The following is a 26125-nucleotide window of genomic DNA, read 5'->3' on the forward strand; positions in this document are numbered from 1 at the left end:
GAGCAAAAATCCTTTTACTTTACTCTTTTCTATGATGCTGGGCTTCACCATGGAGTTTATAAGGGCTGGCCGCCAGTGCCACCTGTTTTGTCATAGGTGATTTGTGCTTTATTTCTACTGATATGGAAATGCCTCATTTGCTTCTTATTCATAACAATTATTCTTTTTTTCTCAACTAGTATAGAATCATCAGGAAGGTGATATCAAAGCACAAAAGAGAATCTTAAAGCAGATCAAGAGAAAAAGCAAATAAGCTGTGGTGACGGAGCCTTTTGGTCAGTGGAGTTCTGACTGACCTTGAAAAAACACCCTAAAGTTTGGAATTGTAGGCATCTGATCCTGCACAAAGCATCATCCATCCCCATGATTAGGTCAATGAAAGACTGAGTAGTATAATGCTCTCTGTGCATCATATCAAATGGATGGGAACAAAAAATCTGAGAATACCAGAGAAAATGGAAGGCGAAGATGAATTTTTTAACCCCATGCAAACACAACTACAAACCTCAAAAAATGTAATTATATGCCATCTTAATAAAGTGCCCTAATGTGACATTAGAAATGAGGCTCTATTCACCCGAAGGCATTAATTTGCAAACTGCAGAAAAGAAAAAAAAAAAAAGAGAAAAAAATGTAGAAGTAATAATCTTTGTTGCTTTATCAGTGAAACCCAGGTGAAGAACTCGCTGTTTGTAGTAGCTAAATATTTGGATTTTACATGAGCTACAGGAAATGAAACAAGTCACCTGAAAAGATTAACTATCCATTTTCTAGGGTTGATGAGTTGACAGCTCCACAGTGTTTCCCAGATCAGGTTAGAGGCAGCACAATAGTACCCTATTGAGGAGGAAGTACCACCAGCTAATGAGAGAAAATTGAAAAGTTGCTATAGTGTGTCACAAAGGAGGATTCTGTTAGACGTTCCTCTTAATACAAACAAATGCACCTGCAACCTGCCCGGGAATTTAAGCAGAATTCCCCCTCCTCCTCCATTTTCTTAACAGCAACTGGAATGGGCTGAAAAGGTGCTTTGATAGGAATCAGAAAATGAGGACTGTTTGTAATTTAATAACAGTTCAACTTTTAAAGGAAAAAATATGAGTTAGGGTTTGAGATCAGTAAAATGCAACTCAAAGCAGTTCCTTAAAATGCTATCCTAAAAAGGTATGTTTTTTAGAAATAAAAACAAACTTGAGAACAAAGGCCTTGCAATTTCAGCAGTATCCAGGCATGTAAATTGATATACTGCTGTTTGTTTTGAGCCACTCTTAAAGTTATGGTGTAGTGCAGAGTGGAATTAGTTTACAACACCAGGACTTTATTGGGTAGAGAGGTAAAATAAAGGTTCCAAGAAATGCCATTTTGAATTCCTAGAAAGATGACAACCATTCTGCAAGAATGAGTGTTTGAAAAGCCTAAGCTTGTGAAATTATATTTAAAGACTTATTCCTGTCTCTAAGCATTTATTTGCCAGCAGATAAGGAAAATCAGTGGTTTCTAAGATCCCAGTGTTTGTATTTGTAATTTGTGCATTTGTGTTTTGCTTGCTTAGGATGCTGACTCTGTAGCTGATGGTCATCAGGCAGCCCCGGAGGTCAGGCAGTGATTTAATGCACAAACAAGACCTTTCGTGGAATCAGTTGTAGCCTTCCCTAAGGCTTTTTTCTTCCTTGTTTGTCAACAAAGAAAAAACAAGAACCAAGAAAACCACGCTTGTTCTTTTAAGTGTTTATAGCTCTGAACCTGGAAGATATCAGTGCTTCAGCTCAAGATAAGAAATCAGCAAGGAAGAGAGATGGAGTCTCCCTCTCTCCAGAAGACTTCTACCAGCAGCTAATTTTCAATCCAATATGGTGTTTCACCATATATTCACCACTATATGGTGAATCCAATATATTTCCTCCAAATTGGAGGAAATTTGCCTAAACCTAGGCTAATTCATGGTGCCACTAACTTTCCAAATGTTTCTCATTTTTCCAATAGCTTCTCATTTTGGGTCCCAGCCTGGCTGTGAACAGCAGGTGAGCAGGATTTCAGTGTCATGCAGACTTTCTACAACAAGGAGGGCTTCACAACAGAAACTGGACCATGAATGAAAGCTGCCAAGGGGGTAAAAACAGTGACAACAGCAGCACTTGTGTGCAGAACATCTTCCTGCGGGCAGCCTCCCTGCTAAAATTTGGCTACATCTGTACAAATGGAAGGCAATAATAAAAGAGCACAGTGACGTACCACTGATAGTCTGGGGGGTCGGCAGGTTGATCCCCTTGGTCAGCATTTGCTGTTTGTTGTATAGGAAATGTGCCACGTAAACAGCTTGGAACCAGATTGGAGATTCAAACAGAAGCATATGAGTGAAGGGTCTTACCAGTCTCTTTCCAGTCACAGCGAAAAACCCCCGCCGCAAACTGTGAGTGTGGCACCACTTCCCACCGCCCAGCAGTGACTGGCCCTGATATGTGAGAAATCACTCCAATGTTTATGCAGGGAAGAAAAGTATGAACACAGCATCTTCAGCCACAGGGATACAGCTGAACTCAGACCTCTGTTGGCCATTCACCTTCTCTGACATCCGTCTCCCATAGCAGGTGGGAAATCCAGTGAATGTTGGCATGACATCCTCAGTGCACGGCTACAGTGCAATGGTAGCTGGCCATTTTAATGATTTATCTCTGAATGTGTTTCTGAGACATGTGCGACATGTCACAGCAAATTACTTTGGTGTGAAGGAGGCTTCAAAACACAGTTCCTTAAATGTCATGGCACTGGTCCAATTTTACTTCATTAAGTTACAGCCGTGTAAAACAGAAGTAAAGCAGTTCTTCTGAGGACTATAATTGCTCCACAGTTCAGCAGTGACCTTCCAGCTACAGTGCAGTGACTGTCAAAAAGACCCTTCACTATTATTGAGGCTCAATTTTCATGTACAATGCACCATTTCTTTTTTGTTTCAAATTCACCATTGCTAAACGTGAAGGATAGTTTCTTTTTAGAGCTGAGGAAGTATGTACAAACTTGTTCAAAGAAATGTAAGGATTAAAACCAAATATTGTCATTTCAAGAGCAAGTTCTCCTGTAGTACATATTAACACACCTTTTTTAAGGGAGCAGAAAAGGTTTTAAATAGCAGTAAATGACATAACAGATTAAAAATGAAATTTTTGAATGCAAATGGTAATAGACTCAGTGCTAAAGTTAAGGTCTGCTAGATGTGTTTACTATAGAAATTTGAATATATTTTTCTTCACCCTCTGGCTATGAAGTCAAATTCAGCTGCCAAAATCCAGGGCCATATTTCACAAGGGCCTCAATGTGCCCTGCAGATTTGTGCCTCTAACTTTGCGTGCTCCTTTTCTGGTGCCAAAGTACTTGCACGTTCATATTCAGAGTCAGAAATGACATTTTTATGTAATGTGGCACCAATTCAGCAAAACATGTACGTGCGTGTTTAAACTTCAGCAGCCTAATTGGGGCTTAACACACCAAAGCTAGACCAGCTTTGACCACAGCCACTGGAGCACCTACCATAGGTCATTACGGTGCTTTTCTATTTTTTAGATTATGATGCAGGTATTTCCTGTGAACGCTCTTGGATAGCTCATGGGTGGTGTCCAGTGGCTGAAGAGTTATTATTAGGAATATTACCAGGAATATTATCAGATTCAGAAATAAATCAGAATATTATCAGGAAAGGGATATGTTCCATCAGCAGGCACCTAGATTTTCTGTGCTTAATGAAACAGTCTTCATGGTTTTGGAGCTTTCACCTATTTCAATTGTAAAGCACCCAAAAGCTCAAGGGCTGAAAGAGATGAAAAAGTTTGGAAGCTGCCTCTGAAAATTTGGCTCTAAATCTGTCTCCCTGTTCTTTCTCCACCAGGGAAGCAGCAGAACATTTAGGCTCAGTACTTTAGGGCAGAACTGCTGTGGTGATAAATCAGATACTGATCTGAGGGTATGAGGTAAGCCCAATTACAACAGCAATGGAGCTGCCTCCCACTGGCGGCTTTAGGTCAACATTTTGGGCTAATCACCTTAGCTGGGTAAGTGCTCGTAAATCAAGAGGTGCTTGGAAATTGTCTGTTTTTCTCTTCGCGTGGCTGAGGTGCTCAGGGCAGCCCGGCAGCTCTTCAGCGGAGCCTCCCACTGCAGGGTGGAAAGTGCTGTGGGGAGGACGGGAACCAGGGACACCTCATGGGGAAAAAGCTCAAGTTAGCAGCTGTAACAGTACTTTAAAAAGGAGGCCACGGGAAACAGTATTGCTTCTCACATAACTGCAGCTGGACTCCGAAGCCAGGGCTTCTCCCTCACCCTTCCCTCACAGGGCAGTGAAAGGTCTTTCCACAGACAGAGAAAAGACGAAGGGGAAGAGCTCATGCTATTAGAGAACACTTCACACACTTCTGCTGTGAAGATCACTAATCACAGACAGATTAGTGCAGTCCAATCAGCTTTCAAGAGACACCTATGCTCTTCTCTGGCTTCCCCACCACAATCATCACCATGGTGGTGGCCCTCAAACTGTGGTGGGGAGAGAGGAACCCCAGCTGGAGGTAATACGTGCAGCCCTGCAGAGAAGTTGGGGACAGTCATTGGAGATGCTCTGAAAGAAGAATCATTTTGCTCCTCCCTTTGCCACCATCCACTGCCCTGGCAACCCACTGTATCAGCTCTTGTAAGAGCAATAAGAAACAGAAGAGACAATTGTGAAGGTTTTTACAATGATTTATTTTCTTTTTAAGAATATGTGAACACAGTCCACTACATAGAGGTTATGAACAGGCAGAAGATATGGCAAGTAGTATAACATGGTGTGCTCATATTTTAAATGCTGCAGGGTGACCCTATTTGGATCAGTGTATAACAGAGAGGGCAACAGAAATTCAGGGCAGATTTCAGATTTTCTGCTTGGATAAGGGAAACTGTGGATCTCTAAAATGAGCGAGCCCTAGGAATCTGAGCAAGGGACAGTCATTCGCTATTTTTAACTGTGCAGGAACTGGGACACGCGGTGAAATTACCGAGAACCAGGTTCAAAACAGACACAAGGGAGTTCTTTCTAACACATGACATAATTCGCCCCAAGGGTTCGTTGCCATAGGATACTGCAGAGGCCAAAAGTATAAATGGGTTCAAAAGGGATTAGTCAAATTTATGGAAGATAGGTCCATTGGTGGCTATTAAAAACAACGGTCCAGATGCAACGTCTGGCATTAGGGAGTCCCTGAACTGTTGACTGCCAGGATCTGGGGGATTATAGGAGGGGAAGGAATGCTCCATACACGCCGTATTTCTTTTCTTTTCCAAAGCATCCGCCGCTGGCCACTGCTGAGGACAGGATATTGGGCTAAACAGATGTGTGTTCACAGCTCACAGCAGTTCCCATGTTCCTCCCAGAACCAGGAACCGGTGTTGCCTCATTTCAAACTTCTATTTGCTTTCAAGTAAGCTCTTAAGCCACGCTCAGCTCACAAGTATCTGACTACCTGCCAGTCAAGCATTAAGCAACATCATTAACATCTGTCACTAACACTTGAGCTTTCTTTGGTGAAATGTTTTGGAACGCTTTCAGGTTTTTTTCGTGTTAACCCCAGAGGTTTTTTCCTGCTCTGGATATCAGCTGTCCCCTTGTCTCTGGCAGAAAGCTGTTTCTACCATATTTTCATACTCTCCAGCAAACTGCAGCTTCCGCGCTCAACACTGCCTATTGTCAGAACTGCGCTGATTTTCAGTTATGACATTTTAAAAACTGCTCCAAACTTCAAGTCCTCCGAATTCACTTTAAAGTTAAAATTATTTTAAACTACTCTTAGCTTGACTTCCTCAAAGCTTAAAATAAAGCACACTGTGTCTGAGCTGGTACAACTTGGAAATGCAAAGGGACCTTTGAGCAGACAGGGAGACTTCCCCAGGGTTACATCCTTTGATGCACGAAGCAGAACCGTGCTGGGTGATGGCCAAAAATGCTTATGTACATGGGAGGCCAGGGACACGGCTGGGGACATGCTGTCAGGCTAGGCAGCAACTGGGATTTGTGACTTCTGGCTGTGTTTTGCGTGTGTGGGACGTGGCGGCAGCAGCAGGGGCGGCAGGAAGCAGCGCCTGGGCCTCGCACTGGGTGCGTGAGACCCAATGGCTCTGCATGTTGGCTGAACGTAACCTCTGTCAAAGTCATGGAAAGACATTTTACACTGAATGAGAATAATTGCTTGGGATTCAGCTCCAAACCCTGCTTGTCTCCTGTGCTCCTTGCATTCCAGTCCATGAAAATCTGGCTGAGATCTGCCACGTCACTGTAGGTGTCTCAGTGTACGTCCCACAGACAGTTCCACTAAGGGGATCAGTACACGAGTCTGCAGTTTATACGGGGCTGAAGGCATCAAGACCTGTTCTACCTCTGCTGAAGCCCGAAAATGCAGCTTTCAGTAGTTCAGATGGAACAAGTGCTGATTTTCAGTGCAGCCATTCTCAGTTTTGATCTTTCCAGAAATGCACAGGTGGCAAATAGCCTCAGACTTCCTTAAAAGCATTGAATATATTTAATTCTGTGACAGCACACCAAGCCTTAACAACAACAGGACAGAGAAAAGACATAACAATAATCTCTGATATGTCAGAATTTCTCCTAGTTACCAGAGAAACCCAACAAAAATGTATCCTCAGTGTAGGCCTGGGGAAGCTTTGCGCTTCCAAAGACGCCATCCATTCACCTCAGCGCTCAAGCCATGGTGAACGTCATTTAGTAAATCCTGCAAAAGAAAAGGAATGTGCCAGTGAAAGACTCCACTATTCAGATGCAGCGTGTGAAGCTGATTTTGCAGTCATTAGAGATGGAAAATGAAGTGAGGGACCTCTGCATGAAGCCTTCAGCCATGGGGGAAAAGCCCCCCGGAAACAACAGCACTCCAGCCTGGGAGCAATATTGACACTAAGGGACACGATGATAAGGGCTGGCTATTTCAAGGCTAATTAAGTCAGGCACAATGTGTGCTAAACCAGCTCCTGCTCCAGAGTTAAATCCTACACCCGGTGCTCAGGTATTGCTCCCCAATGCTCCTCTTCGTGAGTGAGGCCAGTGTTGCTCAGCTGTGGGCTTTGAAAATGCTGCCCGAGCTCTAGCAGAAACTCACCGTGTTCAAAACGCCACCGTGGGATATTCATAGCTCAAGATACTCCAGTAAAAAAAAGTTGTAATGTTAAGAGTTTGGAAAGCAGAATGACACAATCAGCAAAGGGAGGCCAATTCATCACGTTTCCCAGGCACCTTAGGATGGACTGACTGCCCCTCAGGAGGTTACGGCTTCTCTCCACTGACGGAGAGAAGGGAGAGCCTCTGGGTGGAGATCCTGTGGGTGAGGTTAGAAATCCAACATATGGATGACTACAGCTGGTGAAACAGATGTAATCCTAAAAGCTTAAACCCATTCCCAGTGATGTTAACAGGACTTACTGTGTTGCCCTTAGTAAAATTCAAATTGGGCATGTGCCTGTTATTTAGTTTATCTCCTACTAAATCCACCAATCTTTCTTTTCTCCCCCAAGAAACGAAACCAAGTTAATGTAACAATAATACCCATTGTTCGCAGAGTACTAACAATGTGCCGTGCTTGGCTACCGTACAGATGACAGAATGAGGCTAAGCCTAGCACTTTCCCAAGAAGTTGTGCTGGCAGCACTTATGCTGTTTATATAAAAATAAATAAATAATTTGAATGCCCCCAATGGTAAGCTGGAAAAATAACAATCTCTGCGAAGCAAAAGAAAGATGAAGTTGGTGTAGGAAAATAAGTTAGGGACATTAAAGAGAACATTACAAGTAACAGAAAATACATAAATTAAAAGAATAACTAAAAACATTGATAGTAGAAATACATTGTCATGTGTATAACCACTGGGGTGTTTAATTATCATTTATTATGTACATATCACATATGCATAAATTCTAAGTCTTCATCACTTCCTCTTGTACAAGGTTTGCAGTAATTGCATCTGTTTGTGTTTGACAAGCTACAAATGACAGAGAGAGAAGCTTTGAATAATCTGTTTTCACACTTCAGACATTTCTTCTGGTTTTCCCTGTTAGTACTTTTCTGTTTCTGCAGAAGGAGCAGTCTCTCAGAACACACGGTAGTACTTCTGACACCTTGTTGAATGACTCATGCGATGACCCACAAATACCTTTCAAGATGCTCATGGGGACACAAAATTACCAAACGAGGTGTATTGCAGTTGCTGTTAGAAGAATATTTGTTCTCTTGAAGAACTGTGTTAGACCACGTGTACTCCAGTCAGAGACAAAGGCTGTCCAGGAAGGGACCGTAGAAGACGTGGGGTACACCTACGCTATCACTACAGGGCATTCAAATTTTAATTCGGATCAGAGCCTGCTTTCAAAGCAAATCTCCCATTCATCGCCATTTACTGCATTTTCGCCTGCCTGATGCAGTCCAGCTGCTCTTGGGTATTTCGTCGGTGGGATCAGATTAGCACTAGTCCAGCATAAATCACCTTAAAAGATGTAAATAGCAGCCTCAACACCAACTGTTTAGCTCTATGGAGCTGGTCCCATTGCCCTGCACTGGTTGCTAACATAAACACAGCCTTTCTACACTAAAAACTGGAAAAAAAATTGGGTTTGCACTCTATTTCTGTTTAGCTTCAGGGAAATGAGACCTAATCTCTGTCCTAAGATATAAAACCTGTGAACAAACATAAACCTGTTCCAGGAAGAAATCCTGGACAGGTAAGTGTGGCTTGATCTTACCTGAACAAAATTAGGTGTGTTGCAAGAGACTCATTACACAACTATTATAATCTGGAGCTTTTCTGAGTACTACCTCTCAGTCTTATTTTTCACTTATGATGGTACTTAACGCAACTGCATTTTATGGTGTACCACCTTCCATTTTCGGTTACCAGAAAACACAGGCGTGCTTCAGACCTGGACAGGCGTGATGCCACAAAAGCTGTGCCCGCTGTGCAGTATAGCGATTATATCAGCATCCTCCCTTTCTGAACAACATCTGGAAAAGGGCAACATCTGCCGGAGTTTGCGAGCAGGTAGGGGCAGTGAGGTTAGCTCTCACCAATGAATCTCGGTGAGTTGGTAAGCCCAAGGCACCACAGCATGGAGTGTTGTAAGGTGCTTTGGGCACAGCCTCACATACTGCTACACCCATGGAAACAGGCAGACCCTGGGGCAATGCAGGCTTTTCACGTCATTTAGGGTGGGCATGCTTTATGTGCCCAAATCACTGCCGGCCGCATCCTGCTGTGTTTTAATTTTCCCCTGGCAGAGGATGCGTGCGACGCGGGTGTGCTCGGCACGGCAGCGCAGCCTCCTCTGCCGGCTGGAGAAGTGCCCCCGCGCTGCCCTGGCAGAGCACACCCATCTCCGCACCACGGCACAGCGGCGGTCCCGGCGTCTTGGCTCCCACAAAGGCATGTCTGATGCTTTCCTTCTGCAAAACAAACAGTAACTCTTGAACCTTTTCTGGAAGGAATTAAAAGAGCAGATAAATGGGAGCTGATGGCAATAATTTAGCTAGTCTTGTGAATGTCTTGATTATACTACGAGTTCAGGCATAGCCCAGCGTGGAAGCCCTGCACGTGTATATGGTAAAGTTTCTGGGAAATAACTGATGGAGCTACTGACATAAAACTAGCAGGTTTGGCTCTACCTTGACCAGAATAACACGTCCCTTTTTGAAAGCGCTCTGCCATGGTTTGGAGGATCTGCCCATCGTTCTCAGCTCTGGCAGCAACACCATTTAACGGCTGCCCTTCCATGCAAGTAGGATGTTATGTTTCTGCAGCTTGGAAATTCTTGTATTTGTTTTGCCAACAAGTGAAGAAAGAAACTAAAAGATGTTTTGATTCACAGGTCAATTTATTTTCACTAAACAAGAACGCTTAACTTCTTATGTCAGTGTCTTATCAAACAAGTTCCTGTCATTGCAGGTATGTACTAAAGGAAAAAAATGCGTTCAGACAAATCTGCATCGAAAGGTTAAAAAGATATAAATGATCTTAGGAGAGGTATTCTTTCCCACTGCTACAGAGGTTGGCATGAAGTAAAGCAGTTTCTTCCTTTGAAGCGCTGCCAGCGTAAATAGCTCAGAGTAAGAATTTTGGTTTTCATAACAAATACTGAAATGCAAGAGAACTATGCATTGATGAATATACTGTATGGTTCAGTGGGACTAGACAACTCAGGCAGAGTTTAGCTACAGCATAAACAAAATATCTTCCAAACTGTTTTGGGGTTTTTTTTTTTTGTAAAAGGTGTCAATTATGTAAAATGATTCCACGATAATAACAATAGAATTCAAAGGCAGATGTGTGTCTTTCAAACCCACCCAGTCTTAAGACTTCCTCAGCTTTAGAAGGCAAAGATCTCACCTGCAAAAACAATGGTGGAGTGCAGGAGTCCGGCTTCTCTCAGCAACCATCTGCATGGATCATTCATTCTCCTGTTTGCTCTGATCTACCCCTGATTTCCACCTGAGTACCTTTTAAACATTTTTTTCTCATTTCTTTTTTACTTGGAGAGAATGAAGAGAGCTAAAGTAGGTAACTGACTTCGCTAACTTATCAAAGTTTTCCAAGCCTCCCAGAAGGTACTAACTCACTCACTCTAACATGAGACAAGTCATAGAAAATCCCAAACAGAAGAAGGGTATTCTTAACTCTGGTGCAGATGAGTTGGAATTCACTGGAGACAATCCTTTGGTTTTTAATCTTGTTGCTTATGTGAAAGGTGCCTCATAGGTGTCATGAGAGTGATCTGGGTGCAAATTTGTCCCAGCTATCTTAATGTGTCCAAACTGTGACATTTTGTCTCAATTTCTACAGGTTTTTTCCTGAAGTTAATGGAAAACGATGGGCACCTCCAAAGGGGGATTCACCTTATGTATCTCCTAGACACCTGTCTTAAGATGAATTACACCCTGAAGTTGTACATCTGTGTTCACTGACTGCAGCAGGGACCCCAAACTATATGACCTGAGAACTGATTAGTAGAGTAGATGACTAACTTTTTGATGGTTTATGGAATCCCCCTCAGTGATCTGGACATCCTGAAATACTCACACAGCACCCTGTAGTCTTCCTTTATCCTCACCTCCCGTCTCAACACAGCACAAGGGTGGAGAGCTGAAACGGTGTCTGTGTCAGATCTGCTCCCATGCGTGCAGCATAGTAGAGAAGTAAGTAGCGCCTTCTGCTGTGAGTAGGACTGCTGTCCATGACATTAGTCAGAGCACATCAGCAGAAGCATCTTTCTGCAACTGTGATCATATGATTAACTTATGAAACAGGGACATGCCCAAAGACTTTTCATTCCTTTCATCCACACAATGACCAGTAAAAAGGCAGACAGCTTTATTTATGCTCTTCAGAGATCTCTGCCTCTGCAAAGGGTGTAGGAGACCATGATGCTACGTGGAGAACAGTACGCCCCTATGAGAGAGCTCAGCACAGGCTCCTGGTACATGTAAGTAAGGCACTGCCTGGCTCCAGAGAACAGGGCAGTTGTACTTGGATTTCCTCCAGTGTATGTCTCCTAGACATCAAGATGATTTAGCAAGAACATCCCATATCCAAAGATTACAGACCAAACTAAATAAAGACCCTGTGTGGGTGTACAAAGCCCAAAACACTGCAGAAGCAAGAGGTTTCTGTTGCATTTCTCTGTATGGGTGTATGTGTCGTATGAGTCTGTGAGGCTTGGAGCTACAGGAGAGGGCAGATATATATAGAACCAAGCTTCAGAAAGCCCACATAAGGAATTGCACTGTATACCACATGCCCACAAGCTGTGTCTGGAGAGAGATGGATATGTGTATGTGTTGGCTTGCAGGCAGAGAGAGACAACGGTGGGGCCCAAGGGAAGAGATTATGGAGAGTACACACTCCTGAGCCCAAGCTCCGCACCGGCTGTGTAACCTCCTCCACGCTGATGCCTGCAGTCCTGGCTCTGGTTTGGGCTCTCCACGGTCTTCAAAATGAAGCAACCATTTCCTGGTCCATGGAGTCTGTCCACACATTCCAACTGCAATGCAATACCCCCACCAATGCCCCTTTATAATTTAGGTCCTCTAAAAAAAAGCGCCTTTCTTTTTTCAGGTAGAGGTTTAATCTCATGTCTGGAAAATTATCCACTGGAACCAGTGTCACTAGGCTGGCAATGAAAAGACGCCAATGGCATAGAGTGTGTAGGAGAATAACACAGGAGACTGTTTAAACGGTATAGCAGGATTCTTATTGTTTATACCTGTAGCAGCACATCTAAACCAAATGTATCATGGTCCCCCACTCATTCACTTGCTTGACTTTCCTGACCTATGTACTTGTACAACTGCAGCCAAACAGGTGAGCAAAATGTTTGCAGGTTCAGGCCCACCTAGTTACGGCAGGCGACTAAACGTCTATTAAAAGGCTGCACTGGAACTAAAAAAGAAAGTCTGCTGCCAAACTCAAATAGCAGAGGGAAAAAAAAACCCTCTTGAAAATAGAAGGAACAAGTTTCTACATGTACTTGTTTTCCTAGGAGTGCACCATTTGTGAATTCATATTTCATGATGACCACTCCGCTGACAGCTCCTTCGGAAAGGTAAACAGATCGTCCTGCTCCAGAACAGGGGGAAAAAATCTGTCTTTACATTTACTCATTCTTGTTTGCAAAATTTTCAGCTGCTTACTCAGGTCTGAAGTATTTGAAGAGCCAGATGAAAAGGAGATTGATGGATCACATTTGCACTACACAAAGTTCCTGCTCTGTATTTTAATCGCTGCTTTGATGGGCATATCAGAGGAGGTCAGCAGAAGCGAAATGAGCTATGACATGGGTGGTCTCTCTCAACTGAACCTCTAGCATGCAATCCCTCTTATCTCCATTGAAGTGGGGCAAGAAAGATTTACAAGGCAGCCAGGATCTGAATGAGTTGAAGCCTGGAGATCCTGATCGTGGCAAAATGCTCCCTATACCTCAGCGTTAAAGTTTAACAGCAGGGCCTGTGATGTGCTTTGCATTCTCGGGGGGAAAAACACACGGACAGGTGATGTGCTGCCCAGACAACCTCAGCACCCTTGCAAGAGCTAACTACCCACAGAAAGGGGCCAGGGATACAGCTGGTGTGAATCAGGAGAGCTCCTCTGATCTCTTAGAGCGATGCAGATTAGCACTACTGAAGACATTGCCTAATGCAACTCTTTCTAGAAGGTACTTATTTTGAATTTAATTTCTAAAAGTAAAGTGGACAACATAAACCCAAACAACTCGCATCCAAGCTGTCTTGTTTATCAGAAGGAACAATAACTTGCAAGAATGAAAGCCTGACCTTTAATGAGGTTTAGCAGATCTGCTAGGGATTTGGATCTCACTGGGAGAACCTCGTGCACAGACCACCTTCCTGAGCCCGTTTCTCCGTAGGCTGCTCTCATTGTAAACGCACCGAGTTGAATCACTCCCACATTGCTGCGCTGTTATTGTGGTACTGGGGCAAAAATATTTGGCAGGCGTTTCAAAGTAAATGCTTCAGATGGAATGACGGCAGCTGAGGAGCAAAATGCCAAGATTAAGGAAAGTGTATGCACTGCTATGCAGGGAAGCTTTTCTGGAAGACATACTAAAAAAAGGTTTAGTCGGATTTTAACGTAATTGCTAGTAACCTTTACTGAAAATAAGACAGCAAAGTGGTCAATACTTGATGTGCAGTATTTAAAGGAATGTTCAGAACATTAAAATACATAAGCCAGGAGAAAAATTCCCCATCTGAATGAAACATGGGGGTTAATTCATCAATAATATAAAGAATACACATTCCACTAGGGAATTCTACTCTACTAATATAAATTCCTCACAAAAAGATTGCGGTGAGGCTCAGAGTAGAGAAAAAACAGATATTTTGTGTTATTATAGTGGCACATTTGCCTCACCAAAGCTTCAGCAACTTCAGCTTTTCCATTAGAAGTTGCTGTTTTCTGGGATTTTTTATAACTTGGACATCAAAATTGGCTTCTAGCTAAGACTTAGTAAATAAAAGCTCAGCCTGAGACCCATTTATAATGCCAAGGTTTAAAAAAATATTAGTTTGGACACCTTTAGTTATAGAAGAGCAAGAAAATAAAACTTTTCTGGTCTCATACCATTTAAAAATGCCTTTGGTTTACAAAGGCAATTTGTTAAGCAATTAGTCCAATTGCTCTAATCCCCTTTGGGCTACTAAAAAGCAAGTGGTTGAGACACTAGACGTGAAAATGACTTTGCCATATGCGGTGACTACTTTTCATAAAAATTATTAATCTGATCTTTTAATCTGCTTTGCACATACATACAGTGGAACTGTTCACCTGCTTATGCCAGCAAGAGCGAGTCTGACTTGTGGTGCAGACTGAAACGCGCTCTCTGCACCTCCGGGAGTCTGCAAAGTGGTTGGAGACTCTCCAGTGGGCACTCCGCGGTCTCGCATGCAAACGTGTGTATTTTCCATGGCTCCCAGAGCGTCCTTCAGCTGCACCTTGGGGAGCCTGCTGCTTGCACGCACACCGTGGGTATAACAACTCTGTTTCTGTTTTCTAAATGCAAAGTTTGACTTTTGATTTGTTCATGTAGTTAAATTAAAAAAAAAAAAAAACAAAACAAAAAAACAGCAAAAAACAAACCAGAAAAAAAACCCCAAAACAACAAAAAAACCCAAACCAAACCAAACCAAAACCAAACAAAACCCAAAACAAAACAAAAAAATAAAAACCACACCAAAATACCGGTGTGCTAAAATGTCCCACGCTGTAGTCCATCAGTGTGTTGATCTAAAAAAGTGCAATTTCTCATATAGCTTTTACTTTTCCTTCTGGCTTCCGTGTTCACCTGAACTTCTGATAGATATGTCCTTCCTGCAGAGTATCACTGAAGCCTGTCCTTTCCTCCCCTGTGGCACGAAAAGCAGTGAGTACATCCCCGGCTCCCTGGGCGTTGGGGGGGAGCGGTGGGCAGCGAGCCCCCGTGCTCTGGAGTGGGTGGGAGCCCTGCAGTGTGCCCCAGCGCATCCCGCTGCTGGAGCCCCCATCCCACCACGGAGCATCGCCATTGCTGTAGCAAACTCTCCCACACCCACCAAATTGCCATTTGTCACAACCTTTTTCTTCTGATTCACCTAGCACGTTATTCCTCCATTCATTTTCTTCTGCCTCGAACACTTGTTTATTGCTCCCACAGTTCTGCCCAGGTGTTCCCCCACAAAAGTATGGACATGTGCACCACATTATGTATGCACAGTAAATCCAATGCTTCTGGGAAGCAGCAAATGCTTCCCTTATGGTCTGCAGATACTCAGTAAGTTCAACACCTCTGGATGAGTCCAACCGGCTGTAGATGTGCAAATCTATACTGCAGAGCATGTGCTGCAGATCTAGCACTTTTTGGAAGCACTGCGAATAGTACGCAAGTGCTGTACCATTGATACATGCATGTACCGTAAGTCCATCCAGCTTTTTCTGGAAACTGCACAGCTCCAATGAACCACAACCACATGGTAAAATTTCTCTGTGTGCGCACATCAGATGGATCTGAGGTTTCTGGGTATGCAGAAATAGCTATGTGTTGCTTGTAATACATGGAGAAACCTGTGGAAAATAGGCAATATTCTCCTCAAAATCTGGCTGCACAGAAGAGCTGCGTGGAAAAGAAACATTTGAGACCCAGAATACAGAGTAGCCCTCAAGCTGCAAAGCTCTGCATAGCTCCAGCCTTCAGATGTGATTTCTTTTCATCTTCCAGGTGCTGCTAATAGTTCTGCCATGCAGTCCTCCTCAAACCTCTGCTTTTATCTGCGGCAGGGCCCCAAGTTGGCCAGTACTTGGAGGAAGAATTGCCCCACTGTTTCTGGAAAGTGAGTGCTCCAAGAGATACTGAAAGGTTTCCAATTTCTAAAGCAAGATTTTATTAGAATACAAACTCATAAACTTAAACAAGGCATCTCTTTAAATTGAGTTAGCTCAGACTACTGGGTGAAGTAGACTGCATGAAATGGATTGAATACGAATCTCCTCCCTCCCCATCGCAGCCTTTCCTACACTCCTGCTCTCCAGTCCTGCAATTCTTAGTGGCTTCCTGGGTTTGAACAACCACAGCCATCTCCTCTGTCTCTCAGATAAAGCCTCCATCTTTCCAGCACCTTTCAGACTTGGCCCAGCTTTGCTGTTAGAAAAAACTCCCCTGCTCCCCCCAGGAACCTCCTGCTTCATGTGGCAGGCTCCCAGCTTGCTTCACCTGCTTCCCACCACTTCTTCACCCCACCCACAGTCAGCAAGGTTTTCCTCCCACACACAGTAACTTTTGGGGTGGGAAAAGTTTCCCAGTTTCTCAGAAGGGTGACAGCTGGTGCAGCAAACAGGACAACATAAACTCTTGCCCCTTCATTGCTGTTCCCCCATAAAAACCAGACAAATTCTGAGCAGATAAATCACACTATTCTGCTGCCAGCCCCAGCATCTTCCCCACTCTCATCTTCTGCCATCACACCCACCCGAAACGCACCTTCCTGTTGCTGTGGATCATATAAAAACCCTCCCTGGTAAAAACCTCCTTGAAAACGCTCTTTGTCAAGGAAACCCATCAGAGAAATTAGCGGGGGAAAAAAATTGCATGTGAGATAGGGATTAGACTGGTGGGTGGAATCAGGACTGCTTCTGGATCCCATCCAGTTCTGCCAATCTGGGAAGAGCCACAGGTACTCAGTGTGGCCTCAGATGGACAGCAATATTTAGGAAGTTGTCAAGGATCATTGCATATACCAAAAACACAGGTCAGAGCAAGTGAAAGTTGGTAGCACAGGAAAGAATGAACCCTTGGAGCCAAGTGAGAGTAGACGTGTTTATTTTGTTTGTTTATCCCACTCGTTCTAGGTTCATGTTCTCACTTCCTTGAAACGTCAAAAGCTATGAGAGCTAAATGAGTAGCGGTGCCATCAACACTGAACCACGGCACCTGGGAGTGCAGGTAGGACACTGTGATGGGTTCTGGCTGTTTAGCACAATCAGACCAGAAAAAAACCCAAACCACTATTTCTGGCACTTATTATAACCACTGGGGTTAGGATACACCTCACTTGTTTGTAGCCATTGGAAAATTGCATCAATGATGTGGGCTCGTTCATGATTCTTCTACATCCAAAAGGTCATGGTCACATGCATTGGTTACAGAGAGTGATCCTGAGACTGGATGCCCTCTGTCTGCAATTTTGTGAGCTGGCTCCCATCCTGAACACTCATTCCTCATGGATGTTCCATTTGGGATGGGATGGCTCCCATCCCAAACACTCAATGTGCGTTCCCCGCAACTCATCCTCTCTCCACTGTGCTCTTCGTAGCCCAGAAGAGCTCACACTTCCTGGGATTCAGCTGAAAGGTAGCAAGTAAATAAACTAACAAGAAGAGGAGCATAAGGTGAGGAAAAAACAGCAGAGAAGTGTGTTTGCTCAAAGGACTTTTTTTTAAAGTGTTGCTGTAATTTCAACACAAGCACCAGAGTGCTGAGGATGAAATAGGCATAGGATTTAGCAGCTGGGCCAGAAGCTCCGGGAAATTGCAAGCTCCTGTAAATCCAGATTTCTAATACAAAAATAATTATTTCAAGGTCTTCGGCTCCATCATGTCAGCCTTGGACCCACTCAAACAGGAGAGAAGTGAGAGGCATCTATTTTAGTAATACTGAAATCAGTCCAGACCGGTCAAGTTATTTAGTACGCAACAACTTATTGTATAAAAGTCATTTATGCTGGCAAATGATTACGTAAGAACTAAGCTGTGCAACTGGTCAGTTTTTTTTGCATATTGAGTGTCTTGCAGATGGATTGGAGGTAAACACCTTCACTACTTCTCGATGTTATTCTTACGTTCCTTTATAAATTAATGCATGCATTTGAAAGCCCCAGGATTTGTTTTGATTCCAGACAGAAACCCAGAGCCTGAACTTCCTTTTATTCTACAAAATGCATTGCATTACTCAGTCCTCTACTCGCCAGTTACCCTGAAGAAATGTCCTTTCCTTTCATGTGTGAGCTAGGCGATGGATTGTAGCCAGAGGAAGGCAAAAAATGGATCTAGAGAATGTTGAAATACAGCCACAAAATTGGGCAAGTAGTGTATGTTTTCCAGTCTGAAAAAGACTCACTTCAAGGGTGATAGCTGAGATGCCCTGATACCAGTTTTCCTCTCGGCCAAAAAGTATGTTAAATCTATTGGGCAGCTGATAAAAAGACAGTTTTATGGGTGTCTGTTAAAATTGTTCATCTGGTAAAGCTGGTACAGTCTTAAGTATTGGCCTTTGCTTTGATAAAATAACTACTCAATCAAGGTTAATCACATTTGATGGGGTTGAAAATCCTTGTAGCTTTTCTGTATGCAATGCCACTGCCAACCTTTTTCTGGGTGTGCAAAAACAGGTGGAATAAAAGCGGTGGATGAACAGGAAAACCGTCAGGCTACAAGATAAGACAGAAAAGCCTGGAAGAGCAAAGGATATGTTCAAATTGTTTTGAAGGCAAATGATCTGATGACCTGTGCAAAAGCCCAGGCGGTAGAACAGCTAGGTGCGTTTCCTAGGGATGGTTTAGCGTGTGTATCTGGAGGAGTGCTCTTACCTAAGCAAACCACTGGAGGAATGAACTGCTGCACAAATAGGTTGCAGTTACCTGCGTTGCACCTCTCTGCACTCACCCACAGGGCTCAGAGGGAACTTTTTCCACATTTTGATTGTGGGCTATTTTGAGAGCCCCTCACCAGGAAAAAATTCTACACACTTACTGGTCCCTGCTGGAAGTTTTGGGTCCTCCTTAGTGCCAGATGTGCCATTTTCTGCTGCCTGCCTATCTGTCTTTTTCTCCTTACTTTGAAGAATGTGCCAACACACCGTTTAGGAGCTGCTTGTCAGTCTGGGGAAATGACCCCAGGGGCTGTGAGCACCACCAGCAAAGTCCTCTTCTGGGATCAGGCCAGTGCTTGAGTCACTGCCCTCATTTATCCTCCTTTCTTAAAGCCACTGTCAAAGTTTCCATCTCTTTTCACAGAGATGTGGCCAGTTCTTTGGAAAGGGATGAGCAGAGGCAGTGCAAGCTGCTGTCAGGCCTTTGCTTCTTCATGCCTCTGAAAAGACCTCCGGAGATGTTAAAACTTTATAAACCCAGAGGAGAAAAGCACTAGGAGGAGAGCCAAGAGGATGATTTGGTCCCACTCCAGAGGATGACTTGCTAACACGGATAGGACCTGTCAGAGGGCTGCCAGCAGGGGCTTATGTTATCACAAACCATTTCGTTACAAAGTGTGCACAAGGGAGCCAAATACGGACAAGTGCCAAACACCTGAAATCACATTTGATGTCGCAGGGAGCTGGAGATGCTCTGAAGCTCCCACTGTCTGGCCCAAGCAAATCTGCCCTTCAGAAGCTGAGGGTTTCCTCTAAACACTTACCTACAGGAGAATGAGAAGCAACCATTTCCTTTTCATCTTCCCCATAGGTTTTTATTTTTAGGTAGAAGTAAACTTTGGCTCTTCCCCTCATGTAGCTATCTCACATGACCACTGACTGTTTCCTCAAACTTCCAGTTTCTCAAATTCTCCATTTTGTGTATATTCTACAAATTCAGCGACTGTTTTTGCCTTGAGTGCCCCGAGGCACCGTGTATTATCCAAAGTACCTCCCAGCTGCAAACGTTTAGGTTACCAACATCTACCCACTGAAAAAGCAGAAATTTTATTTCAAGGTTAAAGTGTGATATTCCACCCTGGCTGAAATGTAAAGACTTTGCAAAGTATGAAAATGCCATAGAGAAAAAAAAAAAAAGCGGATGGGCTCCCAGCCCTCCTGCAGTCAGCCCTGGAAATCCCAGGCACGTGGCTGGGGCCACACGCACTTCTTTCAGAGAGACTTTCATCCCCAGCTGCCTGCTGCGGGAGATGTGCTAGAGAAAACGTCACTCGATCAGGGATGTTTGGGACAGGACTCTTCTTGCCTAATTTACCCACTTAAAAGCTAGACAGTTAGTTTAAGCTAAGTAATCAATGGCCCCTGAGAAAAGAAGATGAATCCAGCACTGCAAGTCCTCCTCTGCTGCTGGACGCAACACAAGGAGCTCAGGGCAGTTGCCTAACAGTAAATGGCCAAAGTTATGTGGGATGAATCCTACGCTAATAACTTTCTCCCAGAGTCACAATGTGTGTTGATTCTTTCTACTTAAATTCATCTGAGCAAATTAAGATCGTAATCCTACAGTAAGCTTAAGTAAATGAATTCTTTTGCCCACGAAGCTCATCTGGCTTTCCTAGGGTTCTGGATTGGTTTCTGAAGGCTTTTGCCATGTTTGGCCTCCTTGTCTCTGTCTTAAGGTCTTCTGATAGAGGGATTCTCTTTATTTATAAGCTTCCTGACTTTCTTGTCGTATCCTTAGCACCAGCCCCTTGCCACTGGTTTAGCATACTGTTGGGTTTAATATTATTACTATAAAAGAGAACAGTGTAAAAAGTTGTGTCTGTCATTTACTAGAGTGAATAAAGCTGAAATTTGTTGGACTGACCTGGAATCTTTCCCTTCTTGCAAAACAACATTTTCATTTAAAAAGTGATAGAGCTCAACTAATCCCAGCAATAAAATGATTGCTATTGAATGCCGTGGTAGCTTTTGAAACAAGGAAACCTCTTTCTGTGTTCACTGCAAAAGATTAAGAGACTGTCAAGTTTAAAAAGGCGTTGGCTCTGCTTAGCACTTGCTAAGCACAGTATAGACTGTTTTATCCATATATACTCCCTCACTTGTCTCCTTCATGTGTCTTATATAATAATTTCCAAAGTCAGAAACAAAAAAAAAATAAAAATGCATCAGCTAAGATAAAATGGCACAAGATTAAAAACTCAGCAGCTGTAGAATCTGGCGAGAAAGAACAAAGAGGTTTAAAAATCATCATATTTTATAGCATTAGAATGCCACACATTAAATATAGATTTTGCTGCTGATTATATTGTTACGCATTCCATTGTTCCCATGCCATTGGCCTTCAGGACTTTATTACTTATGTAATTCCAAGATCTGACACAGCTAGACTGAAATGCATCTGATCTCAATGAATGGCATCAGATGAAAAAAGTGGATTTTTGGAGAAAAGAAAATCATTTTAATTTTACTGTGAGTCCATTGATTGGTGACAGATGTTACCATTCCCATTTAATTATTCTTGATTCATTTTCCAAATAAAAATATAGATAGATGTCAAAGGATTTGAAGTCATCCAGATAAAGAGTTCATTTAAACAAGTTGTCTTTATTCTTTTTCCTTTTTTCTTTTTTTGCACATTTTCCATTTTAAGGGAAAACTCGTTCAGAGTGGTATATACAACCTCACCTCTATACATTAAAGGTCTCAAAGAATACAGCACATGATTATTAGTCAAGGGCTAGGAAAGCACGGGGCTGTGGGAACAGGAGAGGGTAATTCACTCTTTAGTGAGCGCTGGCACGAAGCTCCAGCATGGTACTGTGTCCACAGTAGCACCTCACATTGAAGTTTCATGACCACCGTGTATTCAGAGCTACAGATAACATACTTAATAGGCACTACTTAAAAGAAAACTATACCTAAATCCCAAGGAACTGACATTTTAAACCAAATATGTAAAACTTGACTGCTTTTTTTTCCTCACCCTGGAATATGAGCACATACCTGATGTCTTTTGGATAAAGGGCTAATAAAAAAAGGATGCGTCTCTCATTTTCTCAACCTACCTGTGCCACTAGAGAGAAACCTCTGTCCTGTAAGTATCCAGATAATAAGCTGTAATGCTTTTGAGGAGGAAATATAAAAAACGTTTATTATCACCTTTGTCCTTTTTATTTTAAAGTACTAGCATTATTTTTTTATTAAAAAATCTAGTACTTCATTTTCTTACTTTCCCTACATGTTATTTTTACAGCAAATACATTTTACGATAATCTTCATTATAAAAGAGTGAAATTGGGATACAAAGGAAGGTTTCTTTTGTTTACTCTCTAAAAGTGTGGTAACATATGTACCTGAATACTAGATATTCAGTGCTCTAGAAGCATGAGATATGGATAACAAAAATCTCATTGCCATGAAATGATATGTAGATGATTTTTTTATATGATTCAGAAGATGTTTAATAACTTTAAAATAAGAAAATGCTTTAAATGAGCAAGTTAATTCCTCCTGATCCTTGGAAACCTGGCAACATTTTGCTGAGGTCCACAGGCAGATGCCTGGTGTCTCTCAGGCATTTGAGGCATTCTGATCCGAGTCTTGAGGAAGATAACCAAATATAGGCACTCAACACAGGTGTGCAAACTGTCAGCCTGAAAATGGTCATCCCTCACCATTAACTTTGCTGACGACTTTATACGGCCCGTGGTATATCCAATTTCCAGTCTGTTCTCTCCTTTAGTTGTGCCTGCCATTGAAATGAAACTTATGCTGATATGTGGAGTCTGAATGTAAGAATAAAACTGCTCATGTGGCAGAGCCCAGCCTCAGAGAGCCAGTGGCTGCAGCAGAGCCCTTACGGACCTCTAGCTTTGCAGGGCCTCTCCGAAGGGCGAAGAGAGCCTGGGTGACCAGCCGGCCCCAAGGCTGCTGGTTTGGAGGTTGTCTCCTGCAGAGGATGAGGAGCTGCCGTGGAGGTGGGCGTCCCTCAGCCACTGCTGGAGCCACCTGGGGCACAGCAACCCGAATGGGAAACAGGAGCCTTCAAAGTAAATTGCACAAGTACAAGAATGCTAAATGAAGTGAATCACTGCTCCGTTTCAAGACATCCTGAGAGCTACTGGCATTCTGTTGGTGAGCCCTGTTGGCTCTGAGCTATCCTCTCCATTTCTCATTGGAGCAACTTGTGTGAGCAGTCAACGGCCTGGCAGCGCTTCAAGGGACGCCAGCTTTGGACCCATAAAGGCTGCAGTGAAATTGTGCGTTCTCTGACTGGTGCTTACCAAGTGTAACATTTTACTCTGTATAGTCTTGCTGTCCACCTGAAAAACATCTAGTAGGATACACTGAGATTTCTCAAAATGCGGCCTCAGATCCTGGTTATGCTCCTGTTCTAAATAACTTACTCAAGCTGTCCCATGGATTTTGGGTTCCTGGGTTTCCTTTGATGTGGTACACTGTAATTTGTACTACACTGCCTGTCTTTTTTTTAAATAAGATGCTTAAACACGTTTCATTCTCAGAGTCTTTGCCTCGCTACAGATCAAAAAATTGGGTGCAGATTTTATTTTTTTGTTTTCGATTTTCTTCTAAAGATGTGTCTATACAGTGTAGCAGGTGAACTTTGTGTTGTTACATAAAATATTACTATGTACAAATAAAACTCTGCATTTGGAAAAGACATTTCTCTTTGGAACAATCTCTACATAAATGTATTTTGCCATTCTGCTAAAACATCAACAGCTGAGCACATGACAGATCGCTTGGCATTCTTAGAGCTGACTTTGCCCAGCACAACATGTTTCTGTCACTGAAAGAAAGATGCAGTGTTACACCTTCAAAACCCCTATTAAGAAAGTCACCCTCCTTGATGTGTCCCCATGCTGTTGTGCTGACAGGAATGCGAAGAAATTAACCATTGCAGGCTTCAGTCTTAATGCAAGCATAATGTGGAAAGCAAGAAAAAAAAAAAAAAAAAGGAGGAAAAGAAACTACACATCTCTGGGCTCCGGGGAGAGCTGGGCTGACATATCTAGCATGAAAAAAATGTGTCTGTGCTATCTGTCTATAGCACACGTCAGCTGGAGCCCAGAACCACTCTGGAGAGGAGGCCCTTGGGTACAATCTAAGCTTATTCCTAAGCTCTCCTCAGGGAATTCCTCCTATAACTCCTCAGGGAAAAGTGCCCATTTTTACCCATGACAGGGCACAGCCTCTGTCCTGTGCAGAGGATTGGTATGGAAGGAGAAGGGACCCTGGTTCTGCCTCCCACCACCCACTCCAGGCCCCTGCACTCCAGGATGGCAAGAAAGTGATAAAATGCCCCTACGTAAGCACATTAGCAACTGAGCATATTTCCAACCATGGTAAATAACTCAGTTCCTCAGTTCTTGTTGCGCTTTTCCTTGTGCACAGGCTCTACATGAGAAACAGTGTGCTCCTGCACTGTCTTGCAAAGTGAACCAACTATTTCATAGAATCATAGAATCATAGAATTGCTGAGGTTGGAAGGGACCTTTAAGATCATCAAGCCCAACCATTAACCTACCCTGACAAAAACCACCTCTAAACCACGTCCCTAGGTGCCCCATCTACCCTTTTTTAAAAAAACACCTCCAGGGATGGTGAATCCACCACCTCCCTGGACAGCCTATTCCAATGTTTAATAACCCTTTCAGTGAAAAAATGTTTCCTAATATCCAATCTAAACCTCCCCTGGTGTAACTTGAACCCGTTTCCTCTTGTCCTATCACTTGTCACCAGGGAGAAGAGGTCAGCCCCCATCTCTCTACACCCTCCTTTCAGGTAGTTGTAGAGGGTGATAAGGTCTCCCCTCAGCCTCCTCTTTTCCAGGCTAAACAACCCCAGCTCCCTCAGTCGTTCCTCATAAGGTTTGTCCTCCAGACCCCTCACCAGCTTTGTAGCCCTTCTCTGGACACGCTCCAACACCTCAATGTGCTTCTTGTAGTGAGGGGCCCAAAACTGAACGCAGTACTCGAGGTACTACCCTACAAAGGTACTTTCCCTACAAAACAAAACCTGTGCCCAGTTCTGGGGACGGTTCAGTCCAGCAGCTGCTCCCAGGAGCAGTATGGGTGACACTGCCCTAGCTTCAGCCCTCTGCCTTTTACAGTCCTTCAGTGCTATGCCAGCAAGCTTTCCATCTTCAGACTCCTTCTCACACCCTCACATCATGTCCCAGAATGTGAAACACTTGCCCTCAGTTTTCTGGTGGAAAAGAATCACTGGGCTGCAATACAACCTGCAACATACTGTTGCAGGCATGTTGAACTAAATAATTGTATTTCAGGACATTATATTGGCCACAAAGGAGACCTAAGGGAATGGCCAATGTAGTAGGGATGTAGCATGAGACCAGTTTTCATTAAATAATTTTTGTGCTACTCGCATTGTACCTGCTGAACTGAACATCTAATCACCCATCTCCTTGAGGTTACCTGAAAGGTACACACTGTCCCAAATGCCCGCCTCCTCTGAGCAGCTGTACTCAGCAGGCTTGCTCAGAGCATGTCTACCATCACCCCAACACAATGAATTCAGTGCAAGACGTATCAGCCACACAGAGAGGATCGTAGCATTGCTGTGGTCTTTGTGTCATGGCTAATGGCTATACCAATCATGCAGGAAAAGAGAGACTGAGATCAAAATTCCTCCTTGGCCTGGGGGTTCAAAGCAAGTCTTCCAAAAAGAGTGACATAAATTACAGAATAGGATACCCTTCTCCTCCCCTTCCCCTTATTAATTAGTAATTGAAAGAAAAAGAAAAAGTATAATCCTGAACGCAGACCCTAGGATTGCCTGTCTGCCTGAATGCCTGTTACATTACAATATCACGGAATCATAGAACCATAGGGTTGGAAGGGACCTCTGGAGATCATCTAGTCCAACCCCCCTGCCAGAGCAGGGTCACACAGAGCAGGTTGCACAGGAACGCGTCCAGGCGGGTTTTGAATGTCTCCAGAGTTGGAGACTCCACCACCTCTCTGGGCAGCCTGTGCCAGTGCTTTGCCACCCTCAGGGTAAAGAAGTTCCTCCTCATGTTTAGGTGGAACTTCCTATGCTCAAGTTTGTGCCCATTACCTCTTGTCCTGTTGCTGGGCACCACTGAAAAGAGCCTGGCCCCATCCTCCTGACACCCACCCTTTAAGTATTTATAAGTGTTGATAAGGTCCCCCCTCAGCCATCTTTTTTTCCATGCTCCCTCGTAGCTGTTCTTCCTCCATCTCTATGAATATTGAGAGTGCTTAGACATCGGGTCTTAGGAAGAGGAGTTCTCATTTGGCAAACTCACATGAACTTCCAGGGTTTGAGAGGCAGTGAGGTCTGGGCTGATGTTTTAGACTCAGGTGCCTGACAACCAGCAACCTTGAATTTCAGACTCTTAAAAGCTTTTTGAAA

Source organism: Larus michahellis, chromosome 1 (assembly GCF_964199755.1).
Source record: "Larus michahellis chromosome 1, bLarMic1.1, whole genome shotgun sequence".
Lineage (NCBI taxonomy): Eukaryota > Metazoa > Chordata > Aves > Charadriiformes > Laridae > Larus > Larus michahellis.